This window comes from Rhododendron vialii, chromosome 10a (genome assembly GCF_030253575.1).
Source record: "Rhododendron vialii isolate Sample 1 chromosome 10a, ASM3025357v1".
Lineage (NCBI taxonomy): Eukaryota > Viridiplantae > Streptophyta > Magnoliopsida > Ericales > Ericaceae > Rhododendron > Rhododendron vialii.
This window is the reverse complement of record NC_080566.1, coordinates 13,907,531-13,917,566: the sequence shown is the minus strand read 5'-3', so window position 1 is coordinate 13,917,566 and position 10,036 is coordinate 13,907,531.

Here is a 10,036-nt window from a genome sequence, read left to right as displayed (position 1 = left end):
TGATTTTTATGTACGTGTGGACTTCGGTGGGGATGAATCGCACCCTTCTCCTGCATATTTCTCGGAGAGATCTGAAACAAACTAATCTTTTATTTATTTTGCTTCATATATTTTAAAAGCAATAGGCTCAAAAAGTTTGTTTGTAAAAATCATGTACTCCCTTCATCCTAACTCCCTTTTAGAGTTAATTTTGGGCCGGTCCAAATATTGAATTCCATAACCCACCAAGTCCTACAGGGTAAAAGTGCAATACTCACTAAGTCCTGTGGGTGTAATTTTACATCTTTACCCCATTTTAAATAGCAACAAATGAACACAGCCCACCCCCCACCACCACCATCATCACGCCACCACCACAACCGCCACCGCCACCACTACTGTCACACCCTCGATTTTTTAACAATAAATAAATAATTCATTTCAATAAATGATCATCGCATAATATAGTTAATACCCAAAAGAGAGTTTCCAAATAACCACTTACAAACCAAGTCCCCAAGTTTAAAGATTTACAACATTGGCACTACAGCCCAAATTCCATAGTTAGTTAAAAACAGTAAATTTAGGGTTACATAATATCTAAAAGTTAATAGAGTTCAAATGAATTTACAATTTAATCATTTCAAGAGATCATACAAAAGATGATAGAACCACTTTTCGAGCGGCTTTCAAAAGATTTGAGGTCAAGCATGCACACCATGAACTCCGCATCAAGATCCTTGAGGTGTACCTGAAAATGATAGGTTGAGCTACATTAGCCTTGTAGAAATTTCTATACTCAAGTTATATGTAAATGTGATGAAACATGCAATAAGAGTGAATGGTTTTCAATAAACAGGCAAGAGATACAATGGAATATCACGAAGAACCGACAAACTACGACTATGGGATTCTATACGTCTTATAGCTATCCAAAATCATTCATACATCAAGCTAGAAGTAGCATTAAACATACGTCAATCTAGATAACCAATGACAATTTTTCAAATGAATGCCACACTTTAACTTCCCTATTTCTTACCATTCATCACCAAGCCTCCTTTTATAAAAAGAAAATATTCCTTTTTGGTTGCCAAAGTAGTTTTGAGAAAACTCTCGACCTTTACGGGTCAAGCTCCGTTGATTCGAGTTTGAATAGCCGAAGTCCGTTGATTCTGCGCATGAATACCGGAAACCGTTAATTCGCTCAAGAATAGCCGGAGGATTTTAATAAAAATCCCTTTTAAAAAAAAGACAAATTCCTTTCTTTTCAAATACTTGGTAGAGTTAATTGTTTATCTCTTTCTTTAACGGTCATCACCTCAAGCAACAAACAGTTCAAGTAACAACATATACTTCTGACATCAACTTCAACATTCTTCATTTTATGAGAAATTCAACTGTGTTATTACCCCATGCGTGATAGTGAACTCTCTTTCTATTCGGGTTTCCGCCATACCAGACCTTGCGTAACAGGCCCTCTAGAGTCTCCGCATTTCCACACCTTGCATTGCGGGACCCTCCATTCAAATTATCAACTCACACACACATACACATGCATTATCCATCCATATACAGGAGGAAAATGTTTCTCAAGTTCACATTATTTCATTCAACATCATACAACGTAATACAAACTCGAAACATATCCCATTATACATTGATATATATATTTTAAGTCCACGTTATTCCCCTAACTCTATTGCAAAGCTCTACATCACGTACCGAACCCACAACAATCTCCACGAAACACCACCGGCTAGGATCTAAACGAGAATCTATAGAACGAAATACCAAAGGAACCTAGGATGATCAATCAAGACAAAGCACAAAGATACGAGTTACCCTATTCTCTTCCGGACCAGTAGGCAAACCCCTATCGACCAACCAAGCTCCCACATCATACCTTATAGCTTACAATATTTAATAACGACTCCATGGTACGTCAACCAATCCACCAATCACCATGTCATGCCAAAGCGCTTAATAAGTCTATATCGTTCATTGAGACATGCTACAACATCTACTTCAATCAATTAAAAGCGTAAATAATGTACAGATATCCTAATCATTTATTTCTACACCTTTCTAAGTTATGATGAGAGTCCAAGGAGATCGATTGGTCAATGAATCTTTTGAGGTACGAATAATCAAGTTTGAAAGTGATGTGAAACTATTCAAAAGGTGTTCAAGGTTCGAATGGGCATGAGAAAAAACAAATGAACCAAATCTGCTCGGAACGGAAGGGGGGTATTGATACCCCTGATCGAGGTATCAATACCTGGTCAGAGTCTGGTCCAGAGGAGAGTGGGGTATCAATACCCCTTTTGAGGATATCAACACCATGGAGTTTTTCTGCAGATTTTTAGCTTTTCAACAATGAAACCTCAACAACAAACAACGAATCAAGCACAATCAAAGCACGTAATCAACCCATAAACATATAGAGAGAGTAAGAAATCCCTACCTCAAGTGATTCGGATGAGACCCAAGCAATTGGTTGAAGTCCAAGCAAGCCCTAAACCTCCAAAGTTCTAAAATCGACCAAGAACTTCCCTCCTAGCTTGACCCACGAAATTTTGAGCTCGAGAACGTGATTGGAGGGCCGAAGGGAAGTTGATCTTTGAGGTTCTTGAGATCTTGGAGGAGTTTTGAGTGAGAGGGGAGGAGAGAGAAAGAATTTCGGTAGAGAGAGAAGGATGGTAGAGAGAGAGAAAGGATGGGAGATATACAATCTCCTACACCCACACCCACCCTATATATACTCCTATATCTTTTAATCACACACCCACTCCCTCAAGTTTCAGTTCCCTCATTTCCATCCCTAATTCGAATAGCCACCAAATAAACTATATTATCCTAATTAGCCAATTAATAAACATTTTAAATAATTAAAAAAATTTACGGTTCTCTACACCCTACCCTCCTTAAAGAAATTTCGTACTCAAAATTTTCTAAACCAAGTCTAACCAAACATGCAACACATCAACATACTCCAACCGTAACACTATCCATCATGCAATAATTCAATAACCATTAAAATCTATATCAACTATTCATATCAATCAACCACAATAAACTCGAGTTTATCTTTCTAACTTCGTCCTCCCTTTCTTATGTAAACTCGTGCTAACTGTATCGATTTACCTTTTAACACTTGACTACGCAAATTTAGGATACGTATCGGATTCTCACTATGGGACACGTTGACTTCTAACTCAATTTCGTATCGGATTCTCAAGTAATCTGTAAGATTTCTCAAACCAGTCACCACTAACCTCTTCTCCATTGAACCAGCCCACAAAAATATTCAAAATCCAGTTGAATTAGTCAAAGCCTTTTTCCCCCCAGGATGGCATTTCATCCCTGCTCACCCAGCTAAAACCCTTTCTTTTTACAAAGACATCCTTCTTCACCACAAGTCAATCCAGATAAAACCCATTAATGACAGAGTCAATCCAACTAAAGTCATTTACCATTCCCTCTATATTCACAACATAGTCAGCCTAGAAGAATGGGGCCACCCATCACTACTCAGAGATCTTCCGAATCATCCCATTCAATATAATTATTACGATTATATTGATGCATGGTTCAAAGTCATCCTCCATGAGAATGAGTCTTTTACTCACTCTTGGTTCTTTTCGTTTGATCATAAATTCAAATCAGTCATTCCATCTTGGTTCTCCCGGTGGTGGCACCAAAATGGAGCCATTCCAGACATCTTACCCAGTGAACTCATGGACCAAGTCAATTACTTTTCCACTCTGTATCCAGTCAATAGTCACACAAGTCAATTTCCAATGCTACTGTTATTTATGGCAAAATACAAAGTTCCATGGATCTTCAAATGGAAATATGGTACCAATAACACGATAGTCAATCGCCAGTATTTGGTAAAATGGTGGGATGCATACAAGCATCAACGCGTCATTGATCAAGTCAAAGAAGAATTCCCAGTCAAAGTTCCAACACCAGTCAAAATTCCAGCTATACAGGTTCAAGTTCCTCAGATTCAACCAAGTTCACCTACATTTTCCACTATTAGACTTGGAAGTCCAACACCAAGCTCTTCCAAGCCTTCGAAATCCAAGTCAAAAACCAAGTGCTCCCAGTTATTAATGTTAGCACAACAGTTAATTGCTCAAGCCAGTCAAGAAGAAGATGATACATCATCCGAAGAGTCAGCTACAGCAACATCTCATAGGAATCCATGTGGGTCAGCTTTCCAAGATGCCCAGGACCCATTTGCCTGAAGTCATTATTTCTACTTTTGGCCCCACCAGCACCAAAAGGAGGAACAGTCACAGTCAAAAGAAGTAATCATTTCTACTTTTGGTCCCACCTGCACCGAAAGTAGAAACAGTAACTTACTTTATTTACTGTAGTCACGTGATTCTACTATTCAATGTTTGTAATTTCTCTGATCCTTATTCTATAAAAGGATTGGAGAAGTCAGTTAGAAGCAGGACCAGTAAGACCAGTTAGAACTAGTAGGAAGAGAGTTAGGACTAGAGACCACAAGTAAAAAGAGAGGAGAGAATACGAGAGAGGTTTTAGAGAGAGAAATTCTCCTACCACTTCCCCTTGTTCCTCATCCTCTGTAGTAAACCCAGTCATTGCTTTTCATTGCTGAGTATCAATATACTCCAGCAACCCTTGTAAACCAGTAAACTGCCATGTACTGTTTTTGATTCAGCAATTGAATTCAGATTGTTTTAGTAAGTAATTTATTTCAGTAATTCTGTTGTTCAAATTACTAGTAAAGCTATTCTATAAAATTATAGAGCTATTATATAATTGATTATTGTTGTTCAAATTACTAGTAAAGCTATTATATAGTTGATTTATTCATTGTTCTTTCATTTCTTTTATTCACTATTCACTATTCACCGACACTATTCACCCGTCACTATTCATCCGATTTACTATTCATCCGATTTACTATTCACGTCGCTATTCATCATAGGCTTTCCTTTATGCTTTGTTTGGTAACTTTTCTTTATACTTTGTTAGATTCCTCTGGTAACATTTGTTCCCCAGTAGTACCTAGTACCTAGTAAGTAGTACTTTGATTCTTTTGCTTACCTTTGTTTGATAGTTTGATTCCCCAGTAAACATTAGTCCAATTCCCACTCTCCCACTCTGACCCACATGTTCTTCCCCCTTGTCCGTGCTTCCGCCCCCCCTCATGGTATCAGAGCCAAGTAGGATATAGTTGAAGAATTAAACTCAAGTAATCTGTAAGTTGTATTTACTCCTACTTAATTTTCATTTAGTCTTTTAATCCTGCTGAAATTTTAGTTAGTATTTTAGTCCGGTTGTCATCGGTCGACCACCTTGCAAAAGACCACCTTAGGTAATCCGTAAAAGTCCTCGTGAGTAAGTCCCGCGGTAGGGCAGTGAAGGGGTTGGGAAAAAACCTGGGGTATGTGTCAATTGGGGTATGTGTTTATCATGACAATTTAGGATTAAAATATTAATTGAGAAATCTTTAGGGTTAAAATACTAAAAGAAGAGTCTGTAGGATTAAAAACAATGAATAGATTATTTAGGTGTACTTCTTCAGCCAGTTCTTCAATGGCTTCTCTATCTGAGTTAGCGGACATAGTCAACCAAGAAGAACATGAGTATCAAGATTTAGATACAGGATTAGGAAATTGGAATATACCTAAAATCCCAGTAAAAGAAATTTATAAGTCAAGTTTTTTAGATGATGCTTTTCGTACTGATCAAGTTGCTAAAACTGCTGAACATGTTTATGCCATTACTAAACAAGAAGAGAGATGTTCTCTCCTTAGTCAACAATCAGTCAAACGTCACCTTGAACGAGGGTATAATTATATTCATGTAGGATTAATACAAGTTGCAATTAAACCATTAACAAGAAGAGGATTAAATTCCTCAGTTTTATTATCTTTAAGAGATAGTAGATTCACAGTCTATAGTGATAGTCTCCTAGGATTAATGGAGTCAAGTCTACATAATGGTCCAGTTTATTTTAACTGTTACCCCGATTTACCCCTTAGTTTAAAAGATAAAAATATTTTGAAAGCATTAACTTTAAATATTCAAACTGCCGGAGCAATCACTCAAATGCTTGAAGGTAGTCAGTCAATTGCATTAATTTACCGTATTTACTATAAATGTATGAAAACTAATTTAAATATTCATGCATTAGTCAAAAGTCCCAAGGATAAAACTGTACTTATACAAAGTAGCACAAATGCTAATGTTCAAGTACCCAAAACCATTTCTTGGAGTGATATCCAGTTACCAACCAGTTGGCTTAGTGAAAATGAGAGTTTCCCACAGAAACTCCAAAATGACACAATTGATCTAGATTATATTCAACAATACTTAGATGGTACAGTTAGGATAAGTTTTGATCAACAAAGAGTAAACCCTCCTCTGAGAATCAGAGAATTAAGTCGATCCAATAGCTCAATAGCTATGGATAGGTCAAATAGTTCAACTACTTTGCCTAGGAAGGACAAAAATTTAATTGATCCCAGTATCAGATTAAAAGGTGTTGAATCAAGTTCACAAATTAGTAAACCTTGTTATTCTACACAGTCAAAATTTGAGGATGAAGACACCTTTCAAGGGTCTCCAACTCAAACAGATTTTGAAGAACCCATTGATTCAACTTTATTAGTTTTAAATAAACCTTTTGAAATAAATTTTGACAAATTATATTTTGAATTTAAGTCAAAAGAAAATAAACAAAAAAGAAAAAATTATTTTGCTAAATATACATCTAGTAAACAGGATAAAATTTTAGCTCATTGGGAAGCATTTATGGAAGAATCCAGAACTGAAATTTATTTTTTCGACTACTTAGAAAATTATTACAAAAAAGTCAATACTCTTACAAAAGTAAAATGGACAAAATCAGACAATACTGTTACAACTGCTAGTCACCCTCCTTTAGATTCAATCATTATTAATTACAAAGGATCTGCTATATCAGCATCTCCATTCAAATTACCAACTGATAGAACTGAATGTAAGCAAATAGCTGAACAAATTAATTACACTAATCAATGTCTCACAACAATTAGTAAACAATTGGATAAAATAGAAACTAAAATAGATGAAGGATCCTCTTGTAGCATCTCCTCATCCAGTAAAAATATTGAAAAACCTCTCATCCACCTCCCTGAGAAGAGAGAAAAAATCAGTCTAAACCAGAATCAAAATATTCAAAAAATTGAAAATTTGCTCACAAACATAGCAATTAAGTTAGAACCACAGTCACCTCAGCTTGCTACAATTACACAAAACCACGACTCCCATACCTCTAGTCAAACCTCTTCTGATGAAGAAATCACAAACCTACAAAAACAATTCTCTGGTCAAGAAATAAATCGCCTTTATAACCCCCCAGCAAACCCTACTAGCCTTACCAAAAATTGGTACTCTAGGCCAACCCCTCCTGACTTACAGTATGAAGAAAATAATTTAATTAACCAGTTTTCTGTCTCGTCTAATAAATTATATGAATGGAATATAGATGGTCTAAGTGAACACCAAATATTAGAAAAATTAAATCACATGTCAATGGCTGCCAATAGTTACCTAAGTAATACTGAACTTAGTCAACCACAAATTGTTGATTTATTAACCTCCGGTTTTACTGGAATGCTAAAATCTTGGTGGGATAAATACCTCACCAGTGAGTCAAGAGAAGAAGTAAAACATGCTGTTCAACTTGATGAAAATGGTCTCCCAATTTTTGATAATGAAATTGGAATGGGAATACCCGACGGAGTTAATACCCTAATTTACACCATAATTAAACATTTCATTGGTCAACCTAGTAACATTACCTCTAGGATACATGATCAACTGACTAACTTGCGTTGCCCAACATTAAGTGATTTTAGATGGTACAAAGATGTTTACATCTAGAGTCATGCTCCGAGATGATTGTACAAAATCATTTTGGAAAGAAAAATTCATTAATGGACTCCCTAATTTATTTGCTCATAAAATTAGAGATGTTCTTAGTCAACCAACAGGAGTAATTGAATATGATAAGTTAACATACGGTGACATTATTAGTACCATTCAAAAAGAAGGTCTAAGAATGTGCATTGATATGAAAATTAGTAAACAAGCCCAAAAAGACAAGAATAAAGCCAAATATGAATTGGGTAACTTCTGTGAACAATATGGTCTACCCCCTGTAGCACCATCACGAAGGAAAACCAAATCTCATACTAAACCAACTACCAGTCATAAAAGTCACAAATACTATAGACGTAATAAATCCTCCACACCATCCAAAGATAAATATTATGAAAAACCTAAAACACAAAAGCATAAAAACAGAAAAACAAATGACAAGTCAAATGACAAGAATAATGTTACATGCTACAATTGTGGCAAAAAAGGTCATTATAAAACTGAATGTAAAGTCAAAACAAAAATTAATCAACTCAGCATATCCGACACTGATAAACAGCAGATTTTAGAAATTTTTAGAGCACAAAATCTGAGTAACACTAGTAATGAAGATGACAGTATTAAGTCTTCCGAGTACCATTCTCTAAGTAATAGTCCTAGTGACGACCAAATTGAGATAGGATGTACTGCTAACTGCTGTAAAACAATAAATGTACTTACCAAAGAATTACCTGAAGAAGAATTACTTATTGACTTAATAAGTAAATTAGATGATTCTGAGTTGAAACAACAATATATTAAAAAACTCAAACAACTCTTAATCCAACAAAGTAAAAAACCTCAATACAATAAGCCAATTATTAACCTCAACACCACTATTGAACGATTCAGTAAAATTCACAAAGTAATAACCCTGCAAAGTCTCCAAGAAGAAATAAATTTGATTAAAAAAGAAATTGAAACAATTAAAAATCAACTTCCAAGAAAAAGATTCGTCCAGTTTAAGGATGACCAATTATCTTCTGAATCTTCTTCCAATGAAGAAGAGCCCATTAATCAAACTCAACATCCTAGTCAAGACCAATCTTTTGATCCCAATCATCCAATTGATGATTCAGTAAATTACAGATTAAATTTACTAAATAAAATAAAATTACAAAAATGGCATGCACGTATCAAATTAATCATAGGAGATTACAGAATTGAGATTACTGCCCTTATAGACACAGGAGCCGATTTAAACTGCATTCAAGAAGGAATAATACCAAAAAAGTATTATCAAGAAACAACTGAACGGTTGAGTTTTGCAAATGGTAGTAAAATGCAGATCAAGTATAAATTACCTGAAGTAAATATTTGCCAAAATAAAATTTGTTTCAAAACATCATTTGTTTTAGTTAAAAATTTAACTGATAAAGTAATTTTAGGAATACCCTTTATTTACTTACTTTATCCATTCACAGTCACTAGTAACAATATTATTACCACTTCTCTTGATCAACAAGTCAATTTTGAATTTTCATCAAAACCAAACGAAGATGACTTATGTCAACTTCAAAATTGCTCTATTTATCCTACTAATGGTTTATTTGATTGTTTTACAGATGGCTCAAAGTCAACAGAAAATTATTCCTTTTGGGAAAATCCTACTACCAGTATTTCCTGAAGGAGCCAGCACAAAATTTAGGAAGCTTAAAAACGTAGGCAGCATAAATGAGACCCAACAATGTCTTCTGGATAATCTCTGGAATACGCGTGGGGATCATCGTAAATTCCTAGACAGCTTAAATTCTTTGAGTATTTATTTTAGTCAACAGACTAGTGGAGTTATTTTCCCTAGTTCTTCAGGTGGAGTTTTGATAAACCCATCTTTAGTCAGTAATAATTATACTAACCCTTCACATTGTGAACGATGTGAAGCAATAAATTGTCAATTCCTGGATTTAAATTACAGGTACCACCAGTCAATGATTGAACTTGCTCAACTCCGAGACAAGAAGGCCTCCTTTACCCCACTGGTAAAGGTAGAGAAAAGACAATCATCCCCACTGGATGATGGTGAAAGCGTGTGTGTGTTGGAACCATTCCAAAAAATGGCATCCAAAGCCCTAGCTTTACCACAGTCATTATCTCTCATACCCACATC